Source organism: Ictidomys tridecemlineatus, chromosome 6 (genome assembly GCF_052094955.1).
Source record: "Ictidomys tridecemlineatus isolate mIctTri1 chromosome 6, mIctTri1.hap1, whole genome shotgun sequence".
Lineage (NCBI taxonomy): Eukaryota > Metazoa > Chordata > Mammalia > Rodentia > Sciuridae > Ictidomys > Ictidomys tridecemlineatus.
The window spans coordinates 173320002-173334644 of NC_135482.1; the positions used below are offsets into that span (position 1 = coordinate 173320002).

The following is a 14643-nucleotide window of genomic DNA, read 5'->3' on the forward strand; positions in this document are numbered from 1 at the left end:
AGGGACAGCTGCAGCTCGGCAGGCTGGTGGGGAGAGCAATTCCAACTGTTCAGAAGTGAGGTGGAGAGTAATGAGCTTTGCAGACTGTCAGGCTGGGAGAGGTCACTCTGAGAAATGGAGTTGGAGGGTCATGATTCTGACCCGTGGTGTTGGCCATAGAGAAATTCAAGCTTCTGGTCAGGCCAGGCCTGCTCCACCAGGTACTGACCAGTTTTCCACCTATGTGTCTGACCTATTCCTTTCTCATTCATAGGGTGTATATGATACTATCCTACCTGTCCTCTACCTAACACTGTTCCATGATCTCAAAGGAGATTCAAAGGAAGCGCTCTGTATTCCCAGGGTGCTGGCATCAGAGACGCTCAGGGCTTCATTAATGCATGAGTAAGAAAATAAGATGGCAGGTGAACCCCCTCCAGTCCTCCTTCCTAAGAAACACACTGGTACCTCCCTGGTCATTGTACCAGCTTGCTGGACTTTCAGTTTTTGGTTTAGGGACATGCCCAGGGTGTCCTGCTCTGTAAGTGGCCATTCACCAACTCCAGGAATGTGCTGGTGGTTTGCCTGGGTCTTATCCAAATGCTACTCCAGCCTCTCTGAATAAATACAGGATGGGTGGTAACTGCAGTTGGAGAAATACTCCACCCAACCTCTAGCCTTATTTTCCACCTTCTTTGCTCTCCAGGGGAATTTTTCCTTTCTCTTATCCTTTTAAATTATTTTTAGAAATTAATTTTGTCTATGATTTCTTATATCCTTACCTTTGTGTGTTACTCTCCATGTGTCTGATTTATACCGTGTTCATTAAAACAAGGAGTAGCAAAAGAGTCAGAGAAAGAACCATGTACATGGCCTTCTTTGGGAATTTTGGGTGAAAGGTAAGAGAGAAATAGATCAGTGAAAGGCTGAACCTGGAGTTAAACTAGCAATACTCTCTCCATTGGCCTCCTATTTATTCTTACAGTGGAGGAAACTGAAACTGATGGAGGTCCAATAGTAATCCAGTATGCTGAAAATATTACCATTTCAATATGTAATAAACATCAAAATCATTAGTAGAACATTTAATATTTTTGCACTAAATATTTGAAATCTGATGCAATTTTTACGGCACTTCTAAGTTTTCATGGCATTAGCCACGAATAGCTATTCTGTCCTTGGAATGTACATTAGTGGCTGGTGACTGCTATATACATTCTAAGAGCATAATAGCTACCAGTGGCTGGTGATTCTCTTATTGAACAGCGCAGCTCTAGAAATTTCTTGACAATTTTTGTGTCATGAACCTTTTTGGCAGTCTGGTGAAGCCTATGGCTCCTTCTCAGAATAAATTTACATGAATAAAATAAAATCCACAGGTTATAAAGAAAATGAATTATTTTAAAATGTAATTATAATTTTTTTCTTTATGAGCCTTTACTTTATTGATTTATTTTTATGTGGTGCTGAGGATTGAACCCAGTGCCTCACACATGCTAGGCAAGCTTTGTACCACTGAGCCACAAACCCAGCCATAATTAAAAAGTTCTTTTAAAAACATAAAATTGTGGTATTGTATACACCACAAATTCTTTATTAGCGCCTTAAATAAAATAATCCAGAATCAGGTCTAATAGTAAATTTTAAATAAAATAATATCTAAAAGCATAAATAAAATTTTCATAAACCTAAAGCACCTGTAATGTGATGAAAATACCTGACTTCTATTGGTAGCAAATAATAGTTGCTTTTATTGGTGCTATTAATAATACTGTATAGTTTGTCGCCTATATTTGTAATTGAAGAGAATACTAAGTGTCAGTTAGAGGTTGGTAAGAAGTGAAATGTAACAGTTTCCCATCTAAGTCCTTCAGTCTGACCTATGGAGCTGCTCCAGAGCTTGGGCTTTACCTACTATGCCCTGCTGCTCCCAAAGCACCACTCCCTCCAGAGAGCCCGGTTTTCACAGGATGCTTGAAGATGGTCACGAATAACTGTTGCAACTTTGAGAAGCTTTGCCCATTCTCCTTCAAGTTTTCTTTTCTTTTTTTGTTAGTATTTGTTTTTTAGGTGTAGTTGGACACAGTGTGCCTTTATTTTATTTACTTATTTTTATGTGGTGCTGAGGATCGAACCCAGAGCCTTGCACGTGCTGGGCGAGTGCTCTACCACTGAGCTACAACCTCAGCCCCAAGTTTCCTTGATTCTACTTCTTTTTCACTTTTGTCACTCACTTTTTTTATTGTCCACACCTGCTTTTCAGCATCTCACCCTTCTATATGATATTCAAGTGATATTTAAATACTTGAACCATTCAATAAATGGAAACCATAGATGCAATACTTGTACCCCAGATTGACGCTAGATTATAGAATACTAGCCAGTTACAAGCCTCAGAGCATATCAAGCACATGCAGTATTGCTCATACTTGAATATGATCTCCATTTTCTCTTTTGAGACTATGATACATAAAATGGCAACCTCACACAATAAACTCCTTCAAAGAGCACATATGTATACACACACACACATATACTGTTTCCAATTAACAAAAAAAAAAATCGCAAATTCATTATAATCCAAAGGGAAAGAAACATCATTATATTATTCTTATTATTTTAAATATTTTTGGTTGTAGATGGACACAATATTTTTACCTTATTTATTTATTTATTTTTACCTGGTGCTAAGGCTCGAACTCAGTGCCTCATGCATGCCAGGCAAGCGCTCTACCACTGAGTTACAACCCCAACCCTTCATTATTTTATTAAATACAATTAAAATAATACTCTGGTCTAATAGCTAATCCCATTTAAAAAATTCATTTTGCTTTGAGTTGTGGAGGTAATCTGGTGAGCTGAAGCCAGGGTATCTTTCTAATGAAATGGAATATCTTAGAGTACATCAGACACAGTAAAGGTGAATACTGTTTATAACGCTTTCATCATGTAAATATATACACACATGTGAATGCTGGGTGGCAGCAATTCAACATAAAATGTATTTCTTATTGTGAGTTATCATTTAAAAAGTTTGAAGTCCTCATACACTGCTAGTGAGAAGGTAAAAATCGTTCAGCTGCTATGGAAATAGTTTGGTGTGCCTCAAGTAACATAGAACTAGTAAATAATCCCGCAATTTTCCTAGGTATATACCCCAAAGAAATGAGAACAGGTATTCAAACAAGGCACATACAAGGTCACAGCAACACTATTCACAGTAGTTGGAAGGTGGAAACAGCTCAATGTCCACCTGTGCACGAATGCTCACAGATGTCCACCAAATGCTAGTTCTTTTCCTCATCCTTTTTGATTTCATACGGCCAGGGGAATATCATTCAGCCAATGGAATACCATTCAGCCACATAAAGGAATGCTGATAGGATACCTGCTCTAATGTGGATGGGCTTTTACAACATTATTAATATAATTAAAGATATATTATGTGGCTCGGTGGTACAGCACTTGCCTCACATGTGTGAGACACTGGGTTTGATTCTCAGCCCCTCATATAAATAAATGGATAAAATAAAGTTCATCAACAACTAAAAAATTTTTTTGAAAAAGGAAATATCCAGAAAATGTAAATTGACAGAAAGAAGTCAGGGGTCACAGGGAAGGAGTGGTGGGGGACAAACTTCTTAATGGTTAAGGGTTTTACTCGAATGGTGGAAATGAGTTGGGATGAGAGGGAAGTGGTGGCTGTACAATACTGTGAATGCACAACCTGCCACCATAGTGTCACTCGACAATGGGTCACGATATGTGTTTCGCCTCACTCACTTATTTTTCAAGTGGAGTGCTCTGGAAGGCTCTGCATGCCTTGTGCCCACTTGCAGTGCTGCTCCATCTCCACCTAGTGGTGAAGGCACCTTCTGTGGGGACTCCAGCACTAAGGATGACTGCCTGCCGGAGAGCCATTGCTCAGCACAGAAGAACAAGGTCTGCACCTCAAGTGCCGTGCAGCTTCATGAGGGTCTCCGTATTGCACAGATAACCATCAGTCACTTTGAACTTTAGGCAGGAAAGAAGGATGGTTTCTAGTTTTCGCCTAGAAAACTAGATTTATGGGTAGTTCTCAAAACTCAATGAATTTCTCTGGAGGATGGTTTATCTATTTAAAAAATGGGGACAACATTTCCTACCTCAGGATCACTATGAAAATTTGTGAAAGACAGACTAAGAAAGATGCTCAGTACAGGCAGAAGCTCACAGCACATGAGTTCCCTTCCTCATTCTTCCTGATTTCTTGAGATACTTGGTGTGGAATTATGAGCCCCAAACAAGATGACTCATACCTGAGTGCTCCTCTGCTTCAAAATCTCAAGGAAAAAAAAATGTGGGTACATGGGGCAAAGTGGCAGGGATCTGGAATAACTATGGAAAGGAAAGGGAGAACCCAAGCATTGAACACAGGGCAGAAACCCAAGTGACCCAAGGCCAAGAGATGAATGCAGCAGGGACCAGGTGAATAGCAGGCAAATAGCAGGAGTGGGAAGAGAAGGAAAGGAAAGATCTACCAGACAGTCTAGTTAATGCCAAAATGCTACCCCAGTGGGGGTGGGGGCGGCAAGAAACACACGAGGCAAAATATTTGGATATTTTTGCAAGTGGGCTTGCTTGAGAGATTCCAACTCCATATAATTTGTTCTATAAAAATGGAATCGAAGGCAGACTGAGCTGTGACAGGTAGTTAGTTATAAATCAAAACAGAACAAAGCACACCAGAAAGGACACATAGACGATCAGGGTCTTTTCAAATGATGAGGTCAAAGAGTTTATACTTGCTTATGCAACACAAAAGGCACAGAAGGAAGGAAGGATAGTGAAATTAATTTGAAATTGGTGGTAAAATGATCAGAACAGAAAGTACTGCTCAAATTTCAGGTTATTCAGATCTGTAGGCAATTCTATAAACTGGTAAATTCTAAAGCACTGGAAAACTCAGGGAGCAAAATTTTAAAAAGCAAAAAAAAAAAAAATACCACCATTCTTATACCAGGTAGTTCCCCATATCTTTATACACACACACACACACACACACATACACACACACACACACACACACACACACACACACATAGTTGTAGGGGGACACAATACCTTTATTTTATTTATTTATTTTTATGTGGTGCTGGGAGGAAACCAGGGCACCACATGCTAGGGAGGGCTCTACCACTGAGCCTCACCGCAGCCTCAATGCCCCATATCTTTGAGGTCTGTATTCCAAGACTACCACGGATGCCTGAGACAGGACAATACTGAACTTTACACATTATCTGAACCTAAGCACTGAAATACTGTGACAGATCAGCTGATCACAGAGAGGGTACTGACCAACAGGTAGGTGGGATCTAGAGCCTGGATGTGTTGAATAAAGGGATGATGGGAGTCCCAAGTGGGAAGAGCAAGATGGCATGAGATTGTGACCCAAACCAGCTTGCAGTTTAAAACTCATCAACTGTTTGTTTCTGGGATTTTCTATGTATGCCTTCAGTTCCTCTCCTCCACCCACTTTAGTCTGCTCCAGCCTGACTTCCTGGCCACACTCCTGCTAAAGTGTCCCATAGCCTCTGCTCAGCTAGTGGGCAGGTCTCAGTCCTTCACTTAGATGGCATCTCAGCAGCATTTGGACACTCTTCCCAAAACTCCTCCTTGCTTCCAGGGCTTCATGCTTTACCGGTTTCTCGGGCTGGGTGTGGCTGGCCCCTGCCCACCTCTCCAGGCTCATCTTGCGATCTCCTGACCCCCTTTCTTCAATCACCTTGGACTCCTCCACCCTCGGGTCTTGGCAGTGCTGTTCCACCTGACTAGATGCCCTTCCCTCTGCTCTTCCCTTTGTCCTTCTATCAGCCTGGGAAGCCTTCCCTTGAGTGTCCAGTCTAAATCTAGAGCTACTATTGAAACCTCCCACTGCTAGCTTGTTACCTTTTCTTTAAAGGTGCTTTTCACCATATGCAGTAGTTTGTGTATTATGTAATTAGTTGTCAATATGCTTTTCTCCGGAGCTCTCTGGACTGTCAATTTTGTGAGGTAGACTCCATGTTTATTTTGGTCACCATTTTACTCCTTGGGTCCTGGGACGCTAGGTGAACATCATAAACCCAGTGGCACTCAGTAAGTCATTTTTGAATGAACAGCTCGATGGGTACCTGAATGAATGGGCAAGTGTTCCCGCCCTGGGCAGGGAGGTAGGGCGCGTCAGTGACTTCACCCGGGCAGCTTCAGGCCTTGCATCGTCTTCATGCAAAAGCTGTTCACAGTTTTCCGTCTCTCAGATATCTGCTTGAACTAAGTCCCACTTTGGCTTAGAGAAGCACAGTGGAGCGTCGGCTGGAGGCAAAGGGCGGGGGGGGGGGGGCAAGGAGCCAAGGAAAGCCAGCTGGAAGAAAATGGTCTCAAGTGCTTCAGAATTTGATTTCTTCTTTCCCTGACACAATCTCCAACCAGGTCGGAAGTCAATGGGACTCTCCCTGGCACTGTATTGCAGGCAGTGTGGAGAGTGCGGCAGCTATGTGGGTGGGAGGAAGGCAGAGCTTGGGGGTTCAGGAAAGGCAAAACGAGGAGAAGCTCTGAAGATGGGTCAACGCCCAGGAGACCTGGGGACAGTGGACCTTATTAGCTGTGGAGACAAACCCCTCAAGCCTAAGCTGCTAGGGACTTATTCCAGCTTTCCTCTGGGAGCAGCAGATACAACTAAAACTCACCCCCCTTCCGGATGCCCCCAATGCCTGTCAAGGTGGACAGCTGGGATGTCCATCCTCTCACTTTTTGCACTTTAGGGAGAGATTGCTCACATCAAGGCCTTTCAAAGCAGGGTTTTAGTCCTACTCAGGACTGCTGGCATCAAAGCCATAACATCTATTATATGATTTTAAAACTCTTTTTATCTACTTAGGAATAACTGGAGATGAGAGAAAGTCCAGGCGCAGGTATCTAACTGGGACCGACCTGAGGCTGGGAAGGGTGGGGGGAGGGAGGGATGGAAAGAGGATGGGTAACAGGTGCTGGGGTGCAGCTGGACAGGAGAAATAGCTCCTAACGTTCTATAGGATAGTAAGAGAACTATGGTTGATGACAGTTGAATGTTTCACAAGAGCCAGTAGGGAGGATTCTGAATGTTTCCAACACAAAGCAAAAATAAATGTTTGAGGTAATGAATATGTCCATTACCCTGACCTGATCATCACACATTGTACACAGGTATGGAAATGTTACACTGTACCCCATAGGTAGGTACAATATTAAGTCGATTAATAGTAAAAACAGATCTAACTTAAAGCACCACTCCTGAGTCTGTTGATTTGCATGTTGAGAAAGGGGGCGGGCACTCCTGGCCAGTCAGACTGGAAGAATCAGCTTTCGGGATCCAGTGGCACCTTATAAAACAACATGACTTTCCCAGCCACGTTTAGTTATTTAACTACTTCTCCTCGCAGCTGAGTTTCTTTAAAACTTCCCTCTCTATCTCCCATCTCCCTTTCCTAATCCCACTCATTCTCCAATTTACTACCATTCCAGCTCCTTGGGAACGAGGGTGTCATGCCCAGCATGGAACTTTCTGGTCCTCACTTGGCTTCACCTGTTGGCAGCATTTGGCATTATTGCTCAAGTCTGCTTTTGACACTTTCTCTTTATCAGGCTCCTCTTCTGTTCTTTTTGCCTCTGTTCTCTTCCTACCGCTGTGACTCCATCATGTTATGGGCTCCTCCTCATTGGTCCCTGGCTGGAAATGATGAGAGCAACTCAAGAGGCACATGGTCAGACCCTTTACTTCACATATATACGTGTAGCCTAGGCTATTTTAACTACATCCATGGCTCAGCTATTGCCTCATGATTTTTTTTTTCTCTCTCATATCTCTCTCCAGCAGACCTTTGCCACTGGTTACCTCTTTTCATCGTCTTGTCCATCTCAACCTGATACTCCTCAGATACTGAGATTCAACATGTCTGAACATGAGCTCACCATTTTCCTTCCTCAGTTCCTACCTTCCCCTTTATTGCATGAATGACACTACCATTCACTAAGTCACTCAGGTTAGAAATTCAAGTTTTTCTTTCTTTCTCATTCCCCATGTCCAAAGACTGAGCAAGCCCTATCGATCCTACATCTTAGATACCCCACTGTCTTCTCACCCTCATCTCCACCATCATTGTCTAATGAAGGTGCCTGTCATTATTCTATTCATCTGTGATAGTCTTCTCACTAGGGTCTTGGTCCTCCTGAATGCTGCTAGATGGTTCAATGGCTGTCTATCCCTCTTGGGATAAAGCTCCCCATTGGTAGTATGCAGGATCTCTTCCTACTTCTCCAACCTCATACAGCCCTCTGTTCTTCAGCCACAGGGAACTGCCTGTCGTGGCCCCAACGCATCATTCGCTCCATGCTGTTATGATTTGCCTTGAGCAGTCTATTTTCTCTTTTGCCTTAATCCAATCCCACTGCTCACCTATTCCTGTGACTTCCCCAGGTGAAGTGAAATGCCCTTCTTCTGGGCTCCAGAAGCACTTGTTACATGGTCTTACAATTAGTAGTTATTTTGCCTTTCTCCCCACTAAACTGTGAGCCCTTTGAAGAAAGTAGAAGGCTGTGTCTCTCATTTCTGAATTATCAGCATCTGGAGTAGTGCCTGGCTCATAAGAGATTCTAAAACATCCTACCTGAATAAATAATATTATAATTTAAATTTAAGCATGAGATTTATGGGGTTGTGGGTGAACTCAAAAGCAATAGGTATGAGACCATCCCTTTCAATATATTAAATTCATAAAACATATTTTTTGGGGCGGGGGGGTGCATTCTGTCAAGATTTTCTGTAGAAACCTACAGAAACAACAGAAAGGAGAACAATTATTTGTTTCATATAGACCAAAGGCTAAAAAAATCACATGGCAATATGGAAAATCTTATTTTTATTAAATACCCAATTCAAGAGATGTACGTTCTAGACATTAATCTTGAGGTCTGCCATTACCACAATATTTTCTTAAATGTCATAAGTTCAACCTTTAGAAACAAAGGAGGCAGATGCGGGCTGTGACCCATGAAATCCTCAATGCTTGCCACACACTTGTCAACTGCAAGGCTAATTTTCATGTAACATGCTCAAGTAGCTGATTGTTAACAAAGAAGTAGCTCTAACCAAGAAAGACAATGAGGTCTTATTTTAATGTTTTCTTTTAATACATATTCACGTCCACAATGTTTTTGAATTTCACAGATGGAGAAATGGAGGCATTTAAAAACAAGGATTATGGTCAGAGAATAAATCTAAAAATTGATCTTATTTCTGCAAACTTTCCTCGGGAGTTCTGTCGGTGGCATTTCACTGGGCTTTATTCATTTCTTCTGGGTGACTGCTCATGAACCACAAGTCTGTGGTGTTCTAGGAGGTGACTATTGACCTGGTGGACCGCCCCGGCCCCGTGGGAACTACATGAGCTGAGTTCAGTGTCACCTGCATCCTGGTGGACTGCCTGGTAGGCACAATAAACACGTGGAAACAGAAAGTTGTTTGCTTTGTGACGGGAAAAAATTCCTGACATTTCTCGAGATGCACAGTGCAGAGAAGTGGACCAAGAACTGCTCAGGGTTGGCCAACGATGCCTGAAAACAAGGCTGGCCTTGGGAAGCAGTCTCACCCCAGCCTTGCTTATTAAACCATCTGCCACCGTGGGACAGTCAAACGTAGCTGTGGGGAAATGTGTCAAGAAGTAGAGTCCCCATTCCAATTTCAAACAATGCAGGCCCTTACCCAACCCTGTGCTTTATTTGGAGGATGAAAATAAACACACCGGCAGGATTGATTGCTAATAACAGATCATATAATGAACTACAAAGGGGTTCTACATCAGGTAGACCACTAACTCCCCCCCACACACACATACACAAACACACAGAGAGAGATTAATTCTTTAGCCAGTTAAGAACACAGACTTGGTAGATTTAAAAAAAAAAAAAAAAACACAAAAAACTCTTCTCTCATGTGTGTGCGTTTGTGTGTGTGTGTATATATATATATATATATTAGTTGTAATGAACCTTTATTTTATTTTTTTATTTATATGTGGTGATGAGAATCGAACTCAGGACCTCACACATGCTAGACAAGCGCTCTACCACTGAGCCACAACCTCAGCCTTCTCATGTACTTTTAGTAACAACAACAAAATAGGGGAAGCTTAGCAAAAAATAATCTGATTCTTGGTTTTGAAACACTAGCAATGAAGACTAAGGCCTCATCTGTCCTTGAAGGTGCTGAGCCCAAGCCTTTGCATTAGCTCCTCCTTCTGCCTAAACCCTCTCTCCCCAAGATACCCGACATGTCTAGCCCCTGCTCTTTCTTCAGATCTCTGCCCATCAACAAGATCTTCCCTGCCCATCAGCCACAACTTAAGACTTCATTGCCCGTTATTGTAACCTCTCTTCCTTATTTTATTTTATTCAAAATGTGTTTTACTCTCTGAATAACAAATACTCACATATTCATAGTCTGTATCCCACCTCCACCAGAGTATAAGATCAGAAGGAGAAGGAATGTTGTAGGTGTTGTTCTCTGTTGTAATTCTAGTACCCAGAACAAAGCCTGGCGCGTGATAGATGCTCAAGGAATATTAAGTGAATGAATAAACGAACAAATGAATTTTGTTGCAATTTGATCTCCCTTCTGTCTATTGTGCAACGTACCTTAATGTGCCAAATTGGCATGTAATTTATGTCAAGCATTAGCCACATAAACAAATGCTTAAGATAGCACCTCTCTGCTTATGAACTGTGACAGACTGTGATTAAAGGTCAGGTTTGAGTGTCTCTAAAAACATTTCATTTTCTCCACTTCTCTGCTCACACAGCCTCCGGGTAGGTAATCCTGTGATGGTCAAGGCTGAAGGGCTGCTGGATGGTCTACCCAAGCCCCAGTTTCCTCAATCTAATTAAAAAAATACCACCCACCCCAGCTGCAGCCATTTCAATGGATCTGTAGTGCCTTTTGCCCAAACTTTGGATGCAATGGGGCTGGCTGTGTGGGGGACCAGGTTGAATCAGGACAGTGAATGTAGATCTGGCCTCTAAAATCAAGGATGGCCAAGATAAGGGAGAAAGAAGGCATACCGAGCTGAGCTGGGTAACTTCTGACCATGGACTGAGTGGGTAGGCCTGCGTGGGCACCTTGGGGACATTTCAAAGGAGCTGGTGCACATCACCTTTAAGCCCAGGCACTGTAAAATGTACCCATTCTGTTTTGCAAATGGTGTTCTCTGCTTAGATTGAAAACAACTTCCATTTCCCCACATGATGAATGAAATGCTGTAAATGGATTTGGCCTTTTAGAAATCATCAGGAGCACAACTTGAAAGGCCTTTTGCCATAAATATGATACAACCAGGGAAACATTCAAAACTCAGCTAGGGATACCAAAAAATTTGGAGTGGGCACTTTTAACTTTAATGTGTCTAATTAGAGGCCCACTTGATGTGTGGAGGCTAGATCTTCAGTGAGGTGCAGCTGATACACATTATTGTTAGTTCTAGGACAGGAGTGCACTGTTGTGACCTGGATGAAACTCAAGGTGTTGTACTTACCACATTTGTTAGTGAAGCGAAGGTGGGAGGGCACTAAAAATAATAAATGACCTCTAGGATCTTGCCTGGGAAGGGGCGGGGCAGGTACTGTACCTTGGCACCCTTCCCCCCAAATAGCTATCAAAGGCAGGGTGCCTCCTTTACTACTTACATGCCCATTCATTTCATAACACATATAATCACATATTTATGTGTTTACTTGCTTATTGGCAGCCTTCACTGATAGATTTTAAGCTCCTAAAGAGGCAGGGACAGCGTCTACTTGGTTCCTGATGGTTCTTGACCCAGTTTCCATGCCTGGCATGAGGTGGGTACTCAGGTCAGATTTAGAGAATGACGAACTTAATGAATGAATAAACTATGGGAAGGATGGAAAAGACAGAACTAAAAAGAAATGGTTTAAAGAACGTGGGTTTCTCACTGACTGCAAACTCACTGGCAGTCAACAAACGATGCTGGGGCAATGGAAGGTAATCTAGAGGTCTAGAACATGGGAAGGAACCGTCCTGCCTGCATCTTCCCTCCTGCCTCTGTGTGTTCCAACTGAAAAGGGACAGGTGCTATGGGGTGAATTGTGTCCTCTTTTGAGGGGACACATACATTCATGTTGAAGAACTAACCCCCTGTAGTCACAATGTGACTGAATTTGGAGATAGGCCTTGAGAGAGGAGATTAAGTTAAAGTCATGAAGGTGGACCCTAACTCAATACTCCTAGAATCTTTATAAAAGGAGGAGATTCGACATAGACACGTACAGAAAGAAGATCATGTGAGGACACAGGGACAAGGTAGCTATTAATGAGGTAAGAGTCGGGCCTTAGGAGGAACCACCTCTGCCAGCACCTTGGTCTTGAATTTCCAGCCTCTAGAAGTGTGAAGAATCATCCAGTCTGTGGTACTTTGTTACAGCATCTCTAGCAAACTAATACATATGAGTAACTCTCTGGCCAACGAGGAGTGTACAGCTTGAAAATGAACTGGGTTGAGAGGGCAACAAGCACTTTCTCCAAATAATTCAACAATTGTTTTATGAGATAAAATAAAAGGGAAAACTTTATGACAAAAAAAAAATCTGAAAATGGGATGAACTCTAATGTATTATAATTTATTTATTAAATGTACTGTTTATTGTCTGATATCTCTGGATAGATATAAACTCTACAAGATCAGGTATAAATGTTCTGAGCAGGTTAATTTCCTTTGGGGATAGTGAGCTTCCTGTCATGGAGGCATGTAAGCAGAAGCTATGCATGTCGTTGAGAAATCTCTTGCAGAGAGCAGGCACATGGTTAGGCTCCTTGAAGGTCATTTGCAAAGTTGGAGTTTCACTTATCTGGTTTTACTTCTACTGATGAATGAGCTAGGTATGTGTCATAGAAAAGGTCCGTAATAAAATACCTGTTCTCATCTAAAGAATCTAGTTAAAGTATCCAGGCTCTGAACTTCTATTTTGCATTTCTTCAACCTGAATATATTATCCACTCATTGTACTTCCTAGGAAAGAAAATAAATTTTAATTAATGCTTAGTGTAAATTGTTTTCTTAAAAGACAGATCTTTTCATTTTTTTTTTTTAAAGGAGATAGACGTTTCTTCTGGTTTCAGTTTGGTTTCTTATGCCTGTTTAATTTAGAGCATGAGTTCCAAGAGCAGAAGACTGCGGGGTCTTAATAAATGTCTAGTGATGAATAATTAATAATTAAAAATTATCATCTTCTTCTCATACTCCCAAGAGGAGCAGCAGATGGTGAATTCTGGCTGAGCCTGATTCTAGCTGTGCCTGTGGCTGCCCATAGATCTTGAAAGAAGCCAGCATTCAAAGAACACAGTGAAACTCACAGGAATCTCATGAATTTTGCTGTTGTTATTCCAAAGGTTCTTTTGGCAGAGACTCCGAGCCAGCAGATGAGCCTGTACTACACTTTCTCACAGCAATTCAGTTAAAAAAAAAAAAAAATTCTAACAGACGACCTTACAGGACACCTTCCTACTTCATATCATGGAAGAATGTGAGTTCAATGTCAATGTCAAGATGTTAGGTTGATCGCAGCTCAGAAATGCAGAGCATGTCAATGTTTAGAAAATTGAAGAGCATAAACTTTTTCTGTAAATACAATTTTTGTTTCATAATTCACTTTGGCAAATGTTTAACATTTTCCTGCTCCCATAAACTTGACTTCTAACTTGCTAAAATTCTGCCATGTGCCAAGAGTGATAGTACATATGGATATAGAATGGCAATTTCTGCAACCCAATACCTGTGTAAGTCTGTACCTTTGTTCCTATTCTAGCTGGATTTCCAAAATACTTAACTTCATAGGGAATATTACTACTCTCAGTGGAACCAAAGACACTATTAATAATGGGTTGGCAACTGGATTTAAAAACTTGCTATGAAATAAGATGGTGAAAAATCAAGCATGTTTACAATCCCAGAAAGTAGTGATCAATGCTACAAGGTAGACTAAATTCTAACAGTCAAATTTCCCACCCCACTCCCATGGCTTTCAGTGTGACCTTAAAGGTATTCAGAGAAATGCTTTGAAAATAAGTTGCTATGAACAGCCCATCTGTTTCCTGTTTCTCTTTATTGTTGGACAGGCAGGTCTAGGCAGGACTGCACTATATACAGAAAATCTGGTTTTCAGGCAGTGTTCATTATTCTGTCCAGTATTTCCCAAACTATTGTATAAATCATTTTTAAGGGGTATTTGAAGGAAAGGGTTTCCTGGTACATTGTGAAGGCTAGAAGCAGCATTTTTATGATGGAAACACACTTGATTTGGATTAGGAGAGTCTGTGGTTCAAGTCCAACCTCACCACCTAACAACTGGAAATCCTGAGCAAGTCACTTACCTTCCCTGTATTTCAGTTCCTGCCCATATGAAATCGGGAATTGATAACACATACCCCTTGGGACTGTAGTAAAGATGGGAACAGACAGTATAGTGGGTACTTTTCATGCATAATGTTGTTTAATCCTCATAACTCCATGACCTTGGTATGTTATCTTATTGGATGAAGAAAATAAGTTCAGAGAATTCAAGGTCACTTATAATAAATACTTGCTTGCCTGATGAAAT

General features: G+C 41.6%; 1 protein-coding gene across 1 annotated transcript in view; it reads right to left on the reverse strand.

The window, feature by feature from the left end:
• Nucleotides 1-14643, reverse strand: part of Fry (FRY microtubule binding protein) — a 392985-nt gene that overhangs the window by 239344 nt on the left and 138998 nt on the right. The window lies entirely within an intron of this gene.